Source organism: Acinonyx jubatus, chromosome A1 (genome assembly GCF_027475565.1).
Source record: "Acinonyx jubatus isolate Ajub_Pintada_27869175 chromosome A1, VMU_Ajub_asm_v1.0, whole genome shotgun sequence".
Lineage (NCBI taxonomy): Eukaryota > Metazoa > Chordata > Mammalia > Carnivora > Felidae > Acinonyx > Acinonyx jubatus.
Window position 1 is genome coordinate 136,093,512 of NC_069380.1, and position 17,629 is coordinate 136,111,140.

Sequence of the window (17,629 nt, forward strand, 5' to 3'; positions counted from 1 at the left end):
CCCATGGCTTTCCACAGCAGTTTCTGCCAACCTCGGTCCTGCTTAACTCCAAGTACTCCCAGAGAGCCCCGTTTTCCAGGAGTTCCCACTCCAAAGTGTCCCCCCCCCACCCCCGATACAACTTCCTTATGTCAAAAATAGAGTTCTTGCTTCCTAGGGCAATCATTACTCAAGAAACGCTTCCCACATTGGATCACGTACCTCGATGTGCCCCATTAAGTCACCTCTCTTCTTTCCCATTGCTCCTGTAGGTGGACTGTGTCCTGTTTCAGCAGAGCCGACATATTTACTCCAAGACACTTGTGCCATTTAAAATGGACACTTTCTCCCAAGCGCGCCACCCCACGGCCTGCCAGGCTGCTGCATGCCAACACGGGGCTTGGGAGGGGTGCATGCACAAACTGGCTATTCCTAAACCTAAGAATAACTTGCACCCTGTGCGATGAACCATTTTTTGTTTATTCGCGGCCTGAGCCCCACCCACGTTCAACTTGACATCACTGTTTCCATAGTAAGTAATAATCTTCAAATGGAATACAGCAGGAACTGAAAGCCCCACAAAATGCAGCCAAATGAGACAAACATGTTCCTTAAACAATGGATACAATAGTGTGGTGTGGCCGCAAGCCTATGCATTTATGTTCCAGATGACTTCCATATCTCAACCCCTGGTTCTTCCATTCAACAAGGAATGGGGAGGATTTGCAACTATGCAAATAATACACCACAACCTCACATATCCTATGGGAGCACATATTTATATAGAGAGACACGACTCACATTAACTGTTAAGACGTATTCACGCAATCCTGCATCTGGAACATGTGTTAATCCTCAACGTTTCAAAGTAAGTATTTGGACTTCAGTTCTTTACAGAATTTAAAATAGACCTTGGAACCTTGCTCTCATTCGTTGTTTGTAGCCCTCACTTAGCGCCCAGGATAGGTTCTTTTCATGGCTGCCTACGTTTTGATGTTTAGGTGTTAAATATAAGCTCTGTAAGGGCAGCGGCCCTGTCCTATAACAGATACCATGATTTCTCAGAACTGAGCACAGAGTCTTACACACAGAGGTAGTTGTTTATGTTTACGGATGGACAGAAAGCATAACAATGCCCAAGAGAAAAGAGAATCCATATGACAGGTAGTATCTGAACACACGTAAGGGCATTTTGTTCCTGGACATTGTAGAAAGACATTAACACATCCTTACCTTCATGCCTCGAAGTGTGGTCCATGAGTCAGCAATGTGACATCCTAGAGGTTGTTAGAAATGCAGAATCTTGGGGCGCCTGGGTGGCTCAGTCGGTTGAGCGTCTGACTTTAGCTCAGGTCACAATCTCACGGTCCGTGAGTTCGAGCCCCGCGTCGGGCTCTGGGCTGATGGCTCAGAGCCTGGAGCCTGCTTCCGATTCTGTGTCTCCTTCTCTCTCTGCCCCTCCCCCATTCATGCTCTGTCTCTCTCTGTCTCAAAAATAAATAAAAATGTTAAAAAAAAATTAAAAAAAAAAAAGAAATGCAGAATCTTAGGCTTACACCTCCGGTCTATACCAACTTCACATGCATGGTTGAAAGTGGTATTCAGGAGAGAGAGAGAAAAGCCAATGATAACATTTACTGAGTTCAAACAGAGCCTAGGACGGGGGGTGCGGGGCAGGGGGGAAGATAGGGGCTGGGCATTGAGGAGGGCACTTGTTGGGATGAGCAGCGGGTATTGCCGCGATGAATCACGGGCATCTACACCCAAAACCAAGAGCACTCTGTATACACTGTATGTTAGCCAACTTGACAATACATTATATTAAAAAAAAAAAAAAAAGAAGAGCCTAGGAGGTAGGTACTATCATTATTCCATTTCACTAGCTAGTAAGTTGTGGAGACAGAATCAAACCTACAGAGTACATGCCCGTAAGTGCATTGCAACTTACAGTCAGGTGGAGCTTCCTTCATGAGGTATTTGCATATTGATAGGACTTAAGGCAGCCTATATTCTATATGTTACATGAGTACTACATGCTTATCGTAGAACAATTTGAAAATACCGGTGAACAAAAAGAAGTAAAAACCACCCAATAATGGTAGCATAGTTATTATTTTAATAAATACTCTTCCATATATCATTTGTTGAATATTTACGAGTGTCTATATGCATATATGTATATATTCCCTCACGTTTTTAACAAAAAAAGGAATCACAGTATCCATGCTATTTTGTGACTTTCCCTATTTTAAAATATCTTTTGAAGTTTAGATCTCTCCACTTTTCACCGTCTCCTCTTCTCCGCACATGTTTTTAATTCCCACCCACCCTTGAAGGATTAGCTCAGGGTTCACCTCCTCCAAGAAGCCTCCCTTGATCACCCAGACCATGGGTGGCAGTGATGCTTAGCTGACACTGCCAGCCTGGCCACCTCTGCCTGTATGCCTGTGACCCTCATTCCTGGGCCACACCAGCTCAGAACAGGGTTTGAATGATATTCACAGGACATTGGCCCCCACCTCCAGCTTCTGCTGATGGAAATTCGGCAGCCACATCAAGTTTCTGTCTCCAGGTTCCAGGGTGCTCTTGGATGCCTCACACATGTGTCCCATCTGTCCTCTTCTGTGACCCAGTGTGTCTGTCCTCCCCGTGCTGGCTGCTCCCGGCACTAACTTGTCCACTGTGAGCACCTATCCTCTCCCAGCCATAGCTGACAGTCAGCTGCTGGCTGGGTTGGATTAGAATTAACAAATGAAATTGCCAATATTCTCCGGTTTTTGACCTACGTCCGTGGCATTTTCCTGAAATTCACCCAAATACTCCCACTCTTGCATTCCATGTGACCGCTCCTCTGCTGAGCTCTGACAGCTGTTCCCAGTGCCTGGAGTAGACCCACCCTCCTGCCTCATGCTCCTTCATTAGGGCACAAAGCAGAGCAAGCTTTCCTCTGGGCGTCCCTCAAGCTTCTGGTGGGCGAGGTCTTTCACTGAACCTCGCCTTTCTTCCAGGTGACAGGACCTTCTCCTGTAGAGGCTGCCCAAGTGTCTTTGGGGACACCACACCCGAAGACAATCTGAGTTACCTGTACTGGGTAGTACTCAGAACGGCCCCTCTTCACCAACTGCTCACCTATGTGACTGGCTCGGCTTGGGCACCATGGGGGTGGGCCCCCCCGCCCCGTATCCGGTCACTGTCTGGTAAGCGAAGGGTGCCCTGCTTCTCCACTGCTTGGTAGCACCATCTCCCCCATGAAGCTGCTGCCTCCTGGCCTCTCTCATGCTCAAACACCCCACATTTCTCAGGGGTGTCAGCTCGCACCTTTGCTCTGGGGTCCTTGTTGTAATTAGTCTCCTCTCTCTACCAGCCTGCTGGGTGAGCATGCACAGGATCCCACTGGCAGGCTCAGCCAGGCTTTGAGTTCCGGCTCTAACACTTGCTAGCTTGCCTTAGTTTCTTTGGCCGCTCAATGTCTCATTTTTCTTGGCTGCTAAAAGGAGATGATAAGAGTGCCTGGTTCACTGAGTAGTTTTGAGAGTTAAATAGAATCACCCATGAGAGAGGCTTAGAGCAATGCCCAGAACACCGCAAGCCCGTAATAAAACCTGGCATGAAGCCCCTGACAACATCTCCTTCCCCTTAGCACTTCGGTCTGTGCCTGATACCCCCGTGGTGGGTGATTAAAGCTACCTGTAAGGAAACGGAGGCAGCTGTCCTGTGCTAATTATAGAGAAAGCGGACTGCAATGAGAGAGAGTGAATAAGGGCATGGAGGAGTCTGTGTCAGAGGGGCGCTGCACCCCAGTCTCCTAGCCCCTGGTCATATCCCTCATCTCTGGGGGACATTTCCGCCCAGCATCCACAAACACCCAGGTACTGGCCGGGTGCTTCTGGAAACCTCAGGCTAGAGCTGTGCAAATTTCAGAACCTTGGAAAAAAGTGTCCTCACTCCATAAAGCAGCCATTTAAGTCCCAAGAACCTGGGGGCCAACTGGAAGACATCATAAACGTCAGGATCTGATGGCTTCAAAAGCACATTATTCAGCTCCAAATATATACAAAGAGTCCAGATTGATGTACAGCTTCTGAAGATCTGTGCAAATTTCAGGCCGAAAAACAAGAGGGTGCTGTGCAGAGAGAAATACTCCAAACTGTCAGCACTAGGCAAGTGCTCGTTCCTGGGACCAGGCTGGGACTCTTGACACACACATGTGACTTTCGAGCCTGCTCCACTGGAACCCGCTGACAAAACGCCCCCCCCCCACACCCCCAGCAGCTTTGCTTTCATCTTGGCTACCCCTTCTATGCACCACCATGGCTTTCATATATAGCGTCATAATAATACATATTAAGTTTATATTTAGCCCTACTTTCACGGGAGAGACGAACGTAACCAACTCCTTTGGTGAATGAGCATTATAGAAACACAACAGCATGAATAGGCATGAGGGGGTCATGATGCATGTGGACGTACGGTGGGTTTGCCTGGTGGTGAGCATTCTCAATAAGTTCCCAGTACTCCACAGTACTCGGCGAGGAGTGCTCCTAAAGATGCAAGACTTTTGAAGCATCTGCCATGTGGGGATGCAGCAGCCATGCATTTTCACAGGACCAGCTATACAATCGGCATGTGAGTGCAAAATGAAACTGGGGCTCCTCGTCCAAAACGTATTAAGAGTTTCAAGATGGTGACAGCAGGGCATTGAAGTGCGGGGGGCTCTTTTAGGTATGAGGTCCTGGGTGACTGGACAGGTCACAGAGCCATATCATTAGCCCTGCATTTCAGGCCACCGTATCGAATTCAGGGAATGTCACATTCCCTTATTTCTCCAAAATGAAATTTAGCAGCCAAAGAAATTAGGGTGCTCCCTTCCCCTATCCTGGGAGCCTACAAGAAACGTGGGCTTATATGGCACTACCCAATGGCAGGGGTAGGAAGGGAGACTGTGTCCTTGGACCCTGGTGGTATCCCTCTTTACCACTGCTCCTCTGGCTACATGAAGCTACAGCTGATCCCAGTCCCTCACCATCTGTCTTCTGGGCCCTCCCGGCAACTCAGAGAGGACCTCAGAGCTCTCCTCCTCCCTTACCACAGACCTGGCATCCACTAGCCACCCAATCTCTGCCTCCCCATGTTCCTCGACCATCCCACCCCTTGCAAGCCTGGGAGAAGTTAGAACCCTTTCTCCAGATCTGGCTGCTTCCATCTAGTCAAGGCATGGCTCTTCACCCTCCCTTCTGAGATGTTTCCAGATTAATGCCCCTCCGAAGGCCTGCTGCCCCTCCGCCTGAGGTGGGAAAGGGGAAAACAGACGCTTACCGCATTGAGGCAAGTTTCGAATATTCTCACCCCTGTTGGCTTCACCAAGGTTGTGGTGAGATGACGGCCTCCCATCTTCTGGGTCTTCAAGTGCCTTTCACCTTTTGCACCTGTGGAGTACTGCGGAGCCCCGTGGGAGATGGAGAGGGGTAGGTGGGTGGAGTAAATGCAGTTGACTAAGGGGGAGACCTTACTGAATTCCAACTCCACTGCTTCCATTGCTATGACCTTAATTTCCCCATCCGTGGAATGGGTGACAGGCCTGTCACTGCCCGGGATGGTAGGGATGGGGAAATCAGACGCAGCACGTACCCAGCCCTTGGCCATGTTTAGCTCTCTCTCCTCTCTTCCCTTTCTCTCATCTGCTAACCCCAAAGCAACTCCAAGCCAGAGGAGATCAAGGAGTTTTACAGATTTGGAAAACTGTCTCAAGATGTTCGTAACAGACCGTTGAGTGAAAAGGCAGGCGATCAACATCCCGCCTGATTTCATTTCTGTAATGTTGTGCACATACCCATTTGAACCAGAAATATTTGGAAGCATATTCACCAAAATGTTAATAGTGGTCTTCTTTGGGGGCTTGGATTTCAGGTGATCATTACCTTGTCCTTTATACCTTTACAAATCGTCTTAATTTTTTGCAGTGAATATGTCTTTTTATTTTGTTTATTTAGTTTTTTTGAGAGAGGGCGTGCACGTGTGCTCGCCAGGGAAGGTAAGAGGGAGGGAAAGAGAGAATCTTAATCAGGTTCCATGCTGTCAGCACAGAGCCCGACGCGGGGCTCAGTGTCACAACCATGAGATCACGACCTGAGTGAAAATCAAGAGTCGGAGGCTTAAACCAACTGAGCTACCCAGGCGCTGAAAGAATATGTCTTAAAAAACAAAAAACAAAAAAACATACAAAAAAAACCTTGAAAATGTTGTAAAACGCAATTATCTAGGATGAGAGTGGTTAGTTTAGAAAATTTCTAAAGGTGAATGCATGACACTGTTTGAGGACACAGGGCAAAGATATGAGCATACAATGCAAGCTCTCCGGGCGCCTGGGTGGCTCAGTCAGGTAAACGTTCGACTCTTGATTTCTGCTCAGGCCACGATCTCATGGTTTGTGAGATGGAACCCCGTGTAGGGCCCCTCACTGACAGCACGCAGTCTGCCTGGGCTTCTCTCTCTCCCTCTCTCTCTGGCTCTTCCCCATTCATGTGTGCTCCCTCTCTCTCTCTCTCTCTAAAAATAAAGAAATAAACTTCATTTTTTTTAAATTAAAAAAAATAGAATTAAAAAAAAATGTAAGCTCTAAAAATAGCTGCTCTCATCACAAACCGGTCCACCCTCTTTCAGATTCATTTGGCAAGGATCAAGCAACACTGAATATGGATATTCACTCTGACTCAGTAACTCCACTTCTTGCTATATTCTTGGAAGAAACTCGGAGGCATGAGCACAAAGACATTATGTGTAAAGGGATGTCAACCACAGCATTGTAAACAACAGGGAAGAACTAGAAACAATGCAAACATCCATTGTCTTGCTCCCTTTTGGCTGCTATACCGAAATGACCTTAGACTTGGTGGCTTATAAACAACAAACATTTGTTTCCCCCAGTCTGGAGGCCAGGAAGTCCGAGATCATGACACCAGCAGATTCAGTATCTGGTGAGAGAAGACATTTCACAGTTTGTTGGCTATAACTAGTCACATGTCCCTGCAAGGGGTGCTTTTAAATTAGAATACAGCTAAATGTATCTTTATGTTGCAATTGTTCTTTAAAAGCAGTCATGTGTGGCTTTGTCTAAACATGGGAAATCAGATTCCCAACATGTTTTCAATCATTTTTTTTTAATGGGTTAAAGAATCTTGTAACGATTTCTGGGTGTGTTTAGTAAGCTCGTTGTTATGCAAAGACATTGCATTCAGAAGCAGGAAGCTACTTTATTTGTCTAAGAAATCATTTCACTATCCCAGACAGTGGCAACGTGCATTTCTGAAACCCATGGTTCTTTGCACAGAACTGAACCACTGTGGGAAATAGCTATCTGATTCCACACTTCCTTCTACTTTCTTGTAAGCTTTAGTTCACTGTTAATTCCTGATACTACCCAAGAGTAAATGTCCATCTCAACCTGCACGTTTCCCTATTTCTGCCTCCACCTAACCTTACAGATTCACTCTTGACTTTGTTTTTTATTATTAATTTTCCTATGTCCACTTGTCATTAAAACGTTCTGCAGATACCTGCAAGGCATCTTGCCCTGGAGTTGCTGAAATCCCTTGTCTATTTAAAGAACCCGAATCTCACGTTATGGTGTCAGGTTCTGGGCAGAGCAAACAGAGGGACCTCCCAAGCCGGAAAGCAGGGCTCCCCAGAATCCGCACACCCCTCAGGGAACACAGTGTCAGGCCAGCAGGGAACCCCGCTTGCAGAATTTGTCTTTTAAGGAACTATCAGGACATTCCTACTGGGAGGAAACACATGTGAGATCATCTATGGGGTGAGCCTCCTTGCTTCCTGCCAGAACTTCACACTGCAGACCCTGTGAATGCTGGTTCTGTCTGTGGAGCCACCATTGCCCAGTCACTCACAGGCAAAACCAGAGCTCCTCTCTGCCTCCTCTTTGTCCTCCAGGCCGCTGGGGAAGATGATCCTGCCTTCTTGGAATCTGCCCTTCCCTGGCCCTTGTCCAGGCTCTTCTCCTTGCATCTGCCTCTCTGCACCTGTTTCTTGGCTAGTCTCCCAGCCTCCAGTTTCTCCCACACCCAGAGTCCTCTGCCCTCTGCCCTACTGGGACTCCACCTTACTTCCCTTAAAACTGCGGCGGCGCCCCCTACAGGACAAAGGAGGAAACTCAGCGGGGCTGCTCCAATGGGATCCACACATACCTATTCGCCTCACTTTTCCCTGCAGATTTTCAAGCACACTGTGAAAGGGTCTGTCACTGGGCAGGAATGCCTTTGGCTCAAACTTCACCTTTACAAAGAGCCTCAAATTTAGACTTCTGACGTAATCCGCAAATGGTGCTATGCACAGAGTCTCAGAGATAAACGGACAGAGGTTCCCATGCAACTTTATCTGAGGTCCTGTTCCTGGGCCACATTATCTGTGGGGAACTGTAAGTTAACATAGTTTAAGTAAAGTATGTAATTATTCTGTAATTATATTTTTTTCTGTAACTGTAAAGCATAATAATCTAGCATTACGTTTTGTGTTTAAAGGACTTAATTGTTCAGTGTAACATATTTTAAAATGATTACAAGAGCTATCACTCTGTTAAGCACTTCTTTCTCTTATCCTTTTCTTTCTTCCTTCCTGTTTAGGGGTGGGGAGGGAAATTCATCTTTTAGAAAGCAGAATCTTTTTTTTTTTTTTAACTTTTTAAATTTATTTTTGAGACAGAGAGAGACAGATCATGAACGGGGGAGGGGCACAGAGAGAGGGAGACACAGAATCCAAAACAGGCTCCAGGCTCCGAGCCGTCAGCCCAGAGCCCGATGCGGGGCTCGAACTCACGGACCGTGAGATCATGACCTGAGCCAAAGTGGGACGCTTAACCGACTGAGCCACCCAGGCGCCCCTCTTTTTTTTTTTTTTTAAAGGCCTGGTTTTCCTGGTCTCTGCCTTGAGTGCGTCTCTCTCCCCCCCCCCCCCAAAAGCATCACTAAGCTCCCCCTGCCTAGAATTTTCTCCTCCCTGCTGAGCTCAGGCCAGGTTCCTCCAAGGCTCAGCCCTCGCCTCCCCACCCTTGGCGCTCCCACAGTCCACAGCCTCACCTCGCTGAACTGCAGCACGGCCTGGACCCTTGTGTGGGCCTGCCATAAACTACCTTGAACTCCTATCTTTCTTCCTATGCAGTCATGTCTTTCCAACTAAACTGGAAGTGGGACCTGTTTCCATCCTCACTTCTTGTATCCCCAGCTTCCCTCCTTGTGCCCTGAAGTCCCATAAATCCCACAGTGGCTTGTAAGCCTTTACTCAGGCTTTTGAGGACCCAGCTCATCATGACTGTTTGTGGACTCCCCTTAGGGGAATGTCCTTTAGGGTGGATATTCTCTTTTTAAAAAAATGTTTACTTATTTATTGTGAGAGAGAGAGAGAGAGAGCAAGCAGAGGAGGGTCAAAAAGAGGGAGAGAGAGAGAGAAAGAAAGAGAGAGAGAGAGAGAGAGAGAGAATCCCAAGCAGGCTCTGAGCTTGATCAGAGCTCAACCAGGGCTTGATCTCATGACCATGAGGTCATGACCTGAGCCGACATCAAGAGTTGGACGCTTACCTGACTGAGCCACCAGGATGGACATTCTTAACCACAGGTCCTTGGATAGGCTTCAGGGGGCTCCATGAACCCTCCAAAATTGGGCAAAATCTTCTGTGCATGTGCAGTTTTGTTTTATGGTGTGAGGTTTATACTTTCATCAAAGTCCCAAAGGGCCTATGACCTAAAACTCGTGATGAACTCCTGCCCGGAGGTGCTCTGGCATACAGCACAGAAAGGAAGGAAAGGACTCAGTCACCTCATCTGCAAAATGGGAATAATGATGGGTGCCTGCATGTGAGGGGTGGTCAGCAAATGGCAATTATTAGCATTTCTGACCTACTCCCAGAAAGTACTCATAGGAAGGAGTCCCCCACCCCAATGACTTAGGTCAGAGGTTCCCAAACTTGGGTAATCATCACAATCACCTGGGGAGCTTTAAAAATACATGTTCCTGCCCTCTGTTCCAAACCCAAAGAGAAGAATCTCCAGAGATCTACATCTTTATCAAGTTTCCTCCCTAACGGTTCTGATGATCAACAAGGTCTGGGAGTCATTGCTCTCCCTTGCCCCCCAGGCTTGTACCCTACACTCCACGAGGCTTTGTCACCCCTGCCTTTACTCATTCTGAGAAGTACATGTGTTTAAGGAAATGGCCAGAGCCTCTGAGGGAACAGCGGGCTGCAAAAAATCCCTCAGAACAAAGAATTAAGTATCTTTATAATTATATCCAGGCCTATATTTAGGCCATGGCTCATATGGCCTCTTGAACTTCAAATAAATACCTATTTTGTTCCTTGTTTAAACAGGTGTAACAATATTGGGGGATACTAGACTTATCCAGGCAGGAAGGCAGCTCCCACAGCTGTCAGAAAGCACTGCCCTTTCATTCCTCACAAGAGGAAAAGCTAATTATACTGTCATAGAGCAAAATAAATGTACAATTTCTACCCCTGAGCTCACTGAACCACTCAGGGCAAACTTTTTTTTCTGGGCTGCTCTCTGGCAGGACCCAGGGCCAGCTGGCTTGGCCCAGGCTCAGATGTTTCAGAAGCGACTGCCGTGGGTGATTCCGGATTGGTGAGGCCTCCCGTCCCCAGAATGCCTAACACTGTCACTTGAACACTGCCCCCCCCCACACACTCAGTCACACACTCTTATCCACACACACACATCCTCTCGTACACTTGCACGCGTTCCTGTACACAAACGTGCAATGTTCTTACGCACACTCAAGTGACATTCACACAAGCTTTCACACACACTCACGCTCATGCACACGCTCTGTCACACGCAGAGACACACACACCCCTCTTCTGATGCCAGAATGTACCACCCAACCATGAGAGTCTGATCCTGTGGGCTTCAGACCTCGAGTTCCCTGTCAAAATGGCCGAAACGTTCCTGTTTTTAGCCATTAAAGTCTCATGTCTGGGAACACCTTGTCCCCCAAGGTCCTGGGCAAACTGAGATGGCTAGTCACCATAGAAAGCATCTGCCTGGGAAGAGACCCAATGCACTTTCCCAGCCATGCAGTGTCCTGTGAATAAGGTTCTGCCCGCTCTCCTGACAGGCACACTTGCTCTGACAGCCCCACAGTTATTGACTTGGCAGAGCTGACTCATCCAGACAAGTCCTCACAGCGACAGCAGGTGTCTCCATAGATCAGGTAAAGGATATAATTTTGGGGAAACCTGGGTAGCTCAGTTGGTTAAGCAGAGACTCTTGATTTCAGCGCAGGTCATAATCTCACGGTTCATGGGATTGAGCCCTGTGTCCTACTCTGCACTGACAGCGAGGAGCCTGCTTGGGATCCTCTCTCTCTCTCTCTCTCTCTCTCTCTCTTTCCCTCTCCCTCTCTCTGCCTCTCCCCTGCTTACACACATGCATGCTCTCTCTCTCTCTCAAAATAAATACAACTTAAAAAAAAAGTATATAATCTTGGGAATGCAAGCTGGTGCAGCCACTTTGGAAAACAGTATGGAGGTTCCTCAAAATACTAAAAATAGAACTACCCTAAAACCCAGCAATTGCACTACTAGGTATTTATCCACGGGATATAGGTATGCTGTTTCAAAGGGACACACGCACCCTCATGTTCATAGCAGCACTATCCACAATAGCCAAAGTATGGAAAGAGCCCAAATGTCCATCGATGGATGAATGGATAAAGAAGATGTGGTATATATATACAATGGAGTATTACTCAGCCATCAAAAAGAATGAAGTCTTGCCATTTGCAACTACGTGGATGGAACTGGAGGGTATTATGCTAAGTGGAATTAGTCAGTCAGAGAAAGACAAAAACCATATGACTTCACTCATACGAGGACTTTAAGAGGCAAAACAGATGAACATAAGGGAAGGGAAACAAAAATAATGTAAAAACAGGGAGGGGGACAAAACAGAAGAGACTCATAACTATGGAGAACAAACTGAGGGTTACTGGAGGGGTTGTGGGAGGGGGGATGGGCTAAATGGGTCAGGGGCACTAAGGAGTCTACTCCTGAAATCATTGTTGCACTATATGCTAACTAATTTGGATGTAAATTTAAAAAAATAAATAAATAAAACAAGTTAAAATTTAAAAAAAAGTATATAAGCTGGTGGGATAGGGATCCTACAGTGGTTCTACTGTGCATTAGAATTATCTGGGAGACTTTGAACTGTACCTTGATGCCCAGGTCCCACCAGACACCATGTGGTTTAACTCCCTGGGATGGGGCCTGGCCCTGACAGATTTCTCTAGCTTCTGAGGGGATTTGACTGCAGCCAGGATTGAGAGTCACTGAATCCAGGCAAAGTGTACATCAGCCAGGTCATTCCCTGGTCCCTTCCTGACCCTTTGCAAGTGTGTGTGGGGCTTACATAGCTGGCAACATGGCGGAGGTCACGTCAAGAGAGAGGAGCACTGAATCTCCCCACTCTTGGACTTTGAAATGGACACACTATCTTGTAAACCAATAGACCCAAATTGAGTTTGCACACAAGGAGTGTCCCACTATGCCCCTAGCTGGAGGCTCAACCTGAACCTTATTTGCAAATGAAAGGAGCTTTCCAAACAGCAGTGCCATCTACAATGGCAGAAAAAGGCAGTTGTCCTTCTGTATGAGAGTGAGTATTCCCGTAGATGGAACAGGATGGGGATGAAGAACACCCTGGCTTGTAAGTTCCTCCTTGAGAAGCGGCAAAAAAGGGGTTGGAGAAAATAGCAAGGGTTTTGGAATTAGCTGACGTAGAGCACGTATTCTTTCTCTCCTCCTGTCAGCACTGACGTGTGGCCTTGGGGAAGTTATTTTTTGACTATGCTGAGCCTCAGTTTTACAAAGTGCGTAACAATACCCGGCACAAAATGTTCTTGCGACTATATCAGTGACCAAGCACTGGACCTGGTTTAGCGTTGGTGGTAAGTTAATGACAAATGACAGCTATTGAAAAAAAAAGGAACGCGGATGCTGTTTTATTCTTTGTGTTGTACCAGTGTTCCCATCAAATCCCCCCAAAAAAGTATTCTATGCACAAGTCACGTAAACAATTAAGTTACTGGATGGAGAGTACTGAGTTCCTCTTGTCACTGTAACAAATTACCACAAACTTAGTGACTTAGAATGACGCAAATTTATTATCTTCTAGTTCTGGAAGTCAGAAGTCTGAAATGGGGTTCACTGGACTACATCAACACGTGGGCAGGTTGCATTTCTTCTGGAGGCTCTGGAGGAGGATCTATTCCCTTTCCTTTTCCATCTTCTAGAGGCTTCCAGCATTCTCTGGCTCTTGGCCTCTTTCTCCTTCTTCAAAGCCAGCAGTTCTTGGGGCTCCTGGGTGGCTCAGTCAGTTGCGTGTCTGATTCTTGATTTTGGCTCAGGTCATGATCCCAGGGTGTGGGATCAAGCCCGGCGTTGAGCCCCACATTGAGCTCTGCTTGAGATACTCCCTCTTCCTCTCCCTCTGCCCCTCTCCCCTGCTCTCTCTCTCTCTCTCCCCCTCTCTCTCTCTAAAAACAAAAAACAAAAACCCAGCAATTCAGCATCTTTCTCTGACTCTGACTCTCCTGCCTCCCCCTTTCACTTATAAAGACACACGTGATCTCACTGGGCCCAGCCAGATAATCCAGGATAATCTCCCCATCAAGGATCACATCTGCCAAGTCTCTTCTGCTATGCAAGGCAACACATTCACAGGGTGTGTGGATGAGGAAGTGGACATTTTTGGATGGCCACTGTTCTGCCTACTCCATGGGGACAGCTTTGTCACTTTTAAGCTTTTTATCTTCTAAAAGTCTTCGACACCTGCTCCCACTCACCTGGTAGCAACGGCTGCGGAAGGCTAAAAACTTGTTTGAACCCATTAGCATGTCCAGAACATTCAGAAATTGCCAGCCAGGAAATTCAACCGTTTTCCTTTGTGCCTGCATGTGAATCGTCTCGATGGTTGTGATTTCCTAGTACATGCCACAGCAGAGGCATAGTCTTCACTTGTAAACTTGTTACTAGCACATTTGAGGGGACTGATTGGTGACACAGTGCCCTGCAGAGATGACCTTGACAAGTCTGAGGACCTCTGACTCCTGACAAGTCTAAGGACTGCCATAGGGGCTGCCAGGTTTAAAACTTTACAAGACCGCCCTTCCCCTGGGAGGGGGACCATTGGCAACTCCTCCCATGGGTTTTTTATTCCTGCTCTAGGAAGGAAAGGCCTGAGTGTGCAACAAGCTCTTACGTTCTTCAAATGAGTCGAGAACTTAAGTCTGGAGTTTGGACAGGAAACTGGAACTCAGTGGGAGGTCTGTGAGGGTGGAGGAGGGGGGGGTGCTTCCAGGCTTTCAAAACACAAAACAGGTGGTTTTCGGCAGTGCAGGCCGGTGGGGAGGGGAGGGGTGAATACCAAGTAGGCAGGCTTCTGGATGGGTGGGGCTGGGCCGCAGCCTGGGCTGGCTGCCTGAGAGTAGAGAGTGACAGGTGAGGGCTCTGAGCTTCCCTGCTTGCCGCTCAGGAAAATCCTGGGACTGCCAACAGTCGTGGGGAGGCACTTCGACTCTGGACTGAGACATGCTCAACAGTGGGAGTCCAGCCAAGCTGAAGGCTCCCTGAAGGAGAAGACCGGGGAACAGAGTGGCAGGAGCTCCTTCCTCTGATGAATCAGCAGTGATGTGGGCGACAGGGAATCTGAAGCCATGAGTCCAGCCAGAGGCACCATCAGCCAAGTCTGACAGGCTTTAATTATTTTAGGGTAAGAAATCTGTGCTTTGTAAACACGCCAGATGTCCATGCTTTTGTATATTTTGATTTCTTGTTTGTTTTACTTTTGGTTGTTGTCGATGATGTTGTTTTAGTAAAACTCGAAATAAGAAGAGGGTAACAGAGTCCTTGTCCTTTCCTGGAAAGGCCCAGCTGGAGAATCAAGGAGTCCTTGTGCAGCTGAGGCCCCTGGTGAAGTGACTCATAGGAATGTGACCAATCTCAACTCCAGAAGTGGCTGCTTGTGAATCTCCTGGGAAGTCTTTAATTACCTCTTGAACACATTGTGTGAGCGAGCGAAATGGTGATTTTAGTGGCATGTTAGTCATGGGGACAATAAGAGCAGGCATTGAAATGGACAACTTAGCCACGTCCCATCCAAATCACCCAGAAGGCTGGATGACAGTGCTTCTTTAAGTAGCTTGGCAGATAATGCAAAATGCCTCCTGACTCCCCAAAGGGCCCTAGCTGCCCGTTTTCTCTTTACCCTCTCTAGCCCTTAAACAAACAAAAAAATAAATAGAAGTCTACAGTCTTTGCAACAGACCTGCCTGACATCAATTAACACTAACCTGCGGCAAGTGGCAATCCTCACAAAGCTCCAAGATGTTTTCAGCACGAGGATTTTCCTGTGTTCTCGAAAGTATGAGTGAAGTATGAGCATACTAATGGCCACTTTCCTGACAAGGCAACCAGTCTCAAGATACTAAATGGTGACACTAGTTAAGTGATCCCGCGAGAAAGGGATAAATCCGTGCACAGAATACGGTCCGAGGGCCCCCATTCCCTGCATGTTCCATTAGACATTTGAAATCTCTCAGTCAAGCATGGAGCAAATGGGTGCCCAGGACTGGAGGCTGACTGATAAACCCCTGAGGTCTGATTCCAAGCTGTTGTCCAGAGAAAACTTCCACTCTTCACACTTGAGGGGGGTGGCCGGAGTGGCAGCAAAGAGAAGGGGGGAGGGGAGAATTAATTCAGGAGCTGGGAGCTGAGAAACAGATTTGGTAAGCACATACTTCAAAGCTCACTAGAGAACTCCAATAAAACATAGACTCTCTGCAGCAACCAGGGAGTGATTTAAATCCACTTGGAATTTCTAGGAGGAAGGAGTGAGACTTACCAGCTCTGCTCAGAGCCTCATGAATAATTTCACCTGACACAGGACAGTGAACCAGCAGAAATCAGGGATGTACAAAGGATAAAGTGTTTCCAACTCATTTTTGTTACTCCAGTCTTATTCGTAAGTGGGGAACCAGGTTGGGTAAGGGAAGCCTAGACAGGAAATTCACCATTTTTAGACGCATTATTTTTTGTCCTTGTGCGAGAGATGTTGGATAGGAAACACATTTTCTGGCAGCCAAAAGCTCGCTGGCTGGGCTGGCTAAGAGGCCACGCACCCACGTACTACGAGGATGTGGACAACATTGAGAACTCCCTCTGGGCTACTTCCAGAGAAGTAAGCACCTAAGCCCCCATCGGCACAGGTGGTGCTACGGCAGTTACTCTTGTTGCCTTGAACCCCCGGCTGCGATCCCCTCACACTCCATCTCCTTCCTCCACACTGTACATCCACTGCCCGCCAACAGATCATCAAGTTTTTGTCAATGAGGCGGCCAGTCCTGGCTCTGGGAAAGGGTGTCCCCCCGCGGGTCCTCACTGCGCTTAGATGGGCTGGTAGGGACGGCCTGAACCCTCTCGAAAAATCCCAGGGGGTCTCGGTCCGCAGGAATCACCCCTGCCCCCCTTCTCGGGGCGCAGCCTTTCCCGCCCGCCCAAGCGCAGCGCACCGGCGCGCGACCCAGGTGCCCACCGTGGAGGTGGCAGCGCCGGCGGCCCTGGCAGCCAGGGCCCAGAGGTCTCTCTGCTTTCCCCCTGATGGCCGCAGGGGGGCAGGAAAGAAGGACTATGGATGGATAGAGGCCAGCGGAGGAGCCGGCCGCGCGGAGGGTGCGGGTTTGCGGGAGCACGGTGAGCGGGGCGCGGGGCGCGGAGCCCGGGCGGCGCAGGTGGCTGGGACACCGACGGGCGGAGGGCGTAGGAACCGCCCCGACTGAAGGAGCTCGGCCCGAGACACCCGCCGCCAGCCGCCTCGACACCCGGCTCTGACGTCCGCAGCGACTCGGGGACGGGAGCCCTGGAAGCGCCGCACCCTCCCGCCGCTGCGGGTGCCTGTCTGAGGGACGCGAGGGAGCCGGGGGTCTGAGGGGCCCCGCCGTCCCTAAGAGCCAGAGACAATCACTGCAGCCTCCGGGAGGAAGGCCGCGCTGGGAAGAAAAGACGCGAGCTGCTCCCTGCGTCCCCTCTTTCCCAAGATCCAAACCCGCCCGGCAGCCTCTGGCGACTGAGCATTACTCTCGTTTTGCAGATACCGAGGCCTGGACGTGTTGTGAGCCTCAGGGACACAGGCATAATCAGTTATGCTAATCCTGATCTCTGTGGTTCAGATACTTTAAATCCGGGAGCCACCCGTTTACATCTAATTGGCTGGACACCATTCTTTTTTCTGTTTTCTCCAACCGAGGCCATTCCAACTATTTTATCTCCTAGTACAGACTTCCGTATACTTCGATCATTCCACCCCAAGACGTTACAGTAAACAGGTTCTCTTCCCCTCATCACATCGGCCCTATTTCTCTACTTTCTGCTTCCACATTTAACTCCTGACCCATCTGGACCAAAACTCCCCAAAAGGTCTAGACTAGAGAGCCCAACATACACAGAAATGGCCCAGGAAAAAAGGCGGCGGTGGGGTCAGGGAACGGGGCTATCAAAAAACCAAACTGCATTTTTGTGGTGTTTTTTTCTTTTTAACCTGATGGACATTAAATTGCTGTGTAAAATATTTCA

The 17,629-nt window shown here is 48.3% G+C and overlaps 1 long non-coding RNA gene across 2 annotated transcripts in view; it reads right to left on the reverse strand.

Annotated features, from left to right (window-relative positions):
• The window catches only part of LOC106974813 (uncharacterized), a 95,820-nt gene that overhangs the window by 23,221 nt on the left and 54,970 nt on the right, over window positions 1–17,629 (reverse strand). The window contains exons 5-6 of one of the 2 annotated variants that reach the window (XR_008299111.1): window positions 6,889–6,950; window positions 1,213–5,415 (exon numbers count right to left, since the gene is read on the reverse strand). This is a non-coding gene — a long non-coding RNA (uncharacterized LOC106974813). Of the gene's footprint in view, window positions 1–15; window positions 5,416–6,888; window positions 6,951–17,629 lie in introns of both variants that reach the window. The other variant, XR_008299112.1, reaches the window with a different exon arrangement.